Consider the following 4,412-nt stretch of genomic DNA (forward strand, 5'->3'; position numbering starts at 1 on the left):
CTCCCTCAGAATTCCCCCAGACTACTGCTTATCCCAAAAGCCTAAATTTCTGCCTGGGCCAGCTACAGGTATGTAAATAACATTTAAGCTTCCTTCCTCCCTTTGAAGAGTTAAGAGCCAAGCCCCTTAACAAACATCCGCCAGGTTTTATTTTAGAACTAAGAGGGTAACTGGAGTCCCTGAAGCAACAAGCTTCCCCTACCTTGACATCATCAGGGGTGGCCACCACCCAAGTGGATGACATACCTGGGCAGGGAGGATTTAACAGGAAGACAAAGGAGAACATTTGGTAGTAAGTAGATCCAGCAGTTCCCACAATCATACCCTGAAGTCAGATTTGCTCCTGGTACCATTTGGTCCCAAGAGAAAAACATATGAAGACCAAAAAGGACAGAGCTTATGTGGCTTCTCCAATGCCGTAGCAGAGGATAGCAGGAGACCTAACGTTGTTCAGAGTAACATTGGAAGCGTCCCAGTTGCAGTTAACTGGCAGTCACTGCTCACTGGACTCACCTCCCTCGCATCTTGGTCTGAAGTAAGCATGCCCTCTCTTTTGTTGGGGTTTGTAAGCGCACTCTTGTCTCCAGGAAGGATTCAGGATCCTAGAGGACCCTGCACTGAGGAAGAGTTTGACGCTGAAACCCACACTCTTAAGGTGAAATAAATAAATAAATCCAAAGTATTTTCACTTGAGAAGAAAATAAGTTGACTTGATGAACCCTGTAGATACCGTTCAGGGGAAATTTAATGTTGACTTTTTTTTTTTTTAATAATTCAGGTTCTTACAGGTTTGGTAAGTAAGAAAACCAAGTTACCCACCTCTGATAGCATCTGTTTGCTTAACCTGTTACATAAAGTATCATGGAAAGAAATATGACTCTGCCCTATGCGAACCCTGTTAGGACATATCTCCCCCATACCATATAGCCCCAAATACTTGGCAGCTTCCCTGAACACCACATCAGCAAACCAGGAAGTGAAGTATCAGAAAAATCTCTTCAAAACTTCGCCATTCCACACAAGGGCAGTCTTCCCATGCTAGCCAGCACCTTCTCTGTAATCCTTCAGCAGAGCACCCAGGAGCCAGCCTGCTAGAAAGTCTCTGTCACCTGGGTTTCATGTATGACTTGGAACAGGCTTCTCAATACTCCATTAAGCAGGGCTTTTGTTCATCATCATCGTCGTCATGGTCAACATCATCATCATCATCACTATCATCATCGTCATGTCTCTAACCCACAAATTGCACAGCAACAGTAAGACATGGCCCATAATGAGCCTACAAATGTTATAAGACTCTAAACATCACAGAATGACACTTTTTGGCAAGAAAAACCCTGAGCTAATTGAGGAGAGAAAATGAAAGCTCAATTAGCTAGAGAAGAGGAAAAACAGATCAATACAGAACATTTGCTGATTTGGAAGATATAGAAGAGCTGAGGATGTGCAGATGAAATACCGATAGACTAGGGATCCATAAATAAGATAACAAAGAAAGGTTTTGGAGAAAGACATCTTAACATTTTTTAATTACATTTATATATCTTGTATGTGCACGCACGCATGCAACACAGTGTGCATGTGGAGGTCAGGGGACAACTTGTAGGAGTTGGTTCTTTTCTTCTACCACATGGCACATGAAGCCCAGGTATTTAATTTAGGTTGTCAGGCTTGGTGCTGTTTATATCCACTGAGCCATTTTTCTGGTCTGAAAGAGGACTTTAAAAGTCCACCTTCATTTACTTTTATTGTTTTCAGTGTGATTTTTTTTCTAAATAAGGCTCTTAAATTATCTGTGGGGACCCTGTTAGCACGTGTCTCCCCACTCCATATAGCCCCAAATAGTTGTTTCATCTTTGCTGCATATAACATAGCAAATCAGAAAGCAGAATATCAGAAAGATATGTGTATATATATATACACATATGTGCAACTTATATAGTGAATATATATACATTCACTATATATATATATGTATATATATAAAATCACTATATATGTTACACAGTGATAAGGGGGCAGATAGAGGAACACAAAGAATATTTCACTTGAGATCTATTTGAAGGAGTTGATGTGTCTATAAATTTGAATTTTATAACCTCCATGGATCCAAGTCCGAGAACAGTCATCAACTGTACTCAGATTCTAAGAATGGTACACTCCCTGCTTGAGGTGGGATTCCTATATTCATGACATTGAATAAAAAGGTAGATTACAAGATCTTTTGTAACTTAGTCTGGTCATTCTTGCACTTCTCGTTGTTCATATAAGATCAACTCCAACTTAATGAAAAAACCGAGACAGTTCAAGAACTGGAATGCCTAGAGGTAGGAGCAATCCTGGGATCAGGCTACTGACCTAGACTTTCAAATTTCACTAACTGTGTATCTTATCACACAAAGGCAAACAGAGAGAATGGGGATAAAGGAAGAATAGGAAGTCCTTGGGGTGATCTCTCCATCCAGATATCTATACGGCAGAACTTACATCTTGGAACGCAGGAGTCTGCAGAAGGCATGGACTTCCTGCGGACACTGGCACTAACACACTATCAGCTGCCCATCCCCCACCCACAGCCCATGGCAGCTGTACCTGGAGCACGGCATGTTCCACGGCAGCTTTAACTTAGCTTTGCTGAGGCCAGTATAAATGAAAGGGCTCTATCCTTCTGGATATTTCTTCCTAAAGATAAAAAAATGTGGAGGCTGGTGAGATGGCTCAGTGGGTAAGAGCACTGACTGCTCTTCCGAAGGTCCTGAGTTCGGATCCCAGCAACCACATAGTGGCTCACAACCACGTGTAATGAGATCGGACGCCCTCTTCTGGTGAGTCTGAAGACAGCTACAGTGAATTACGCTGGAGTGAGCAGGGCGGCAGAGGTCCTGAGTCCAATTCCCAGCAGCCACACACATGATGGCTCATGGCCATCTGTACAGCTACAGTGTACTCATACACATAAAAAAATATATATATAAAATAAATCTTTGAAAAAAAAGATAAAAAATGCATGCTCTGGTCACTGATACTGCCTCTCCTTATGGACGTGCAGATGAAGAAGTGGGTGGACATTTCCCTCCTGCCTCTCTCCCTCCCTATTGCAAGCCTTTCATCTTTAATTTAAGTGACTTCCGTGACACTTTAAGATCTAGTGTTCTTTCTACCACCTCTCTCTCTCTTTCTCTCTCTCTCTTTCTCTTTCTCTCTCTCTCTCTCTCTCTCTCTCTCTCTCTCTCTCTCTCTCTCTCTCTTTTTCTCAAAACTAAGGATATTTTATGAGGTCTGGAGTATGTGGTTAGATAGATCATAGGCCTTAGGGGAAAATCTACTACCATTATTCTGCTAAATGGACATACCAATAAATGACTCCTAATGACTTATTGCTATGTCCATAGATCAGCTATCACTCAGCCCTCATTAGAGAATCTCTCCTTGGCAATGTAGTTAACAGAGACCTACAACTGGTCAGTATGCAGGGAATAAGGGGGTATTCATCCCTTTGGCAGGTCTGTATCATATCTCTCCCCTCAATGCTCAGAAATCTATGCAGAAGAAGAGGCAGAAAGATTACAAGAGCCAGAAGCTGTGAATATCTTCAAAGAGATATTGTTTCCAAACACAGAAGGGCAGTTGTATGTATGAGCTCAAAGTGGTTGTAACTGGATGCACAGGACCTGAGCAAGCTCAAGCCAGGATAGAAGGGGTGAGGGAAGACAACGTCTCACCCTTAGGTGAGGACTTATTGGCCTTTGATTGCTGCAGGGAGAGGGAAAGTCAGTTTTCTTCAATGGTGTGGCACTATGGTGACCATACTCCAGAGCAGGCCCCACTCACAGAAAGAGTTGGCCAACAAAAACTAGGCTTAATTTTTTTTTTAAGTGAGAGACAGAGAGTTGGGGAGGTAGGAAGGTGGGGAGATATCTGGAAGGGGTTAGAGGAGAGAATGAATATGACCGAAACCTATTGTGTAAAATCCTCAAAGAACTAATAAAAATATTTTTTAAATGAGAAAATCTTAAAGATAATTGCATATCGGGGGAAAATTAGAAAGTGACCATATATCTTAGATTTAAATATCAGGCTGATCACTGAAACATGAAGTACACGACAATTTTGCAAAACCAACAAATAAAACAAAACCAAATAACAGTAAACAGATACACAGATTGAAACAAAATGACAAAGTGTACAAATATTACTGAAATGGGAAAAAAAATCAACAGAATTAGGCTGTGTGTCCATGCTGGAGGGGGTCACATGACTAGATGATAGGAAAAGAATAAAGAGAAATTATTGAATCTAAACTTTGCTTTTTTAATATCAATAAAATTGGTATTATATATCTAGATATTTAGCTAGATACACTGAAAAATAGAGAAGACTCAAACTACTAAACTCAGAAAGGGCACAGGTTT

The sequence above is a fragment of the Mastomys coucha genome, unplaced genomic scaffold (assembly GCF_008632895.1).
Source record: "Mastomys coucha isolate ucsf_1 unplaced genomic scaffold, UCSF_Mcou_1 pScaffold8, whole genome shotgun sequence".
Taxonomy (NCBI): Eukaryota; Metazoa; Chordata; class Mammalia; order Rodentia; family Muridae; genus Mastomys; species Mastomys coucha.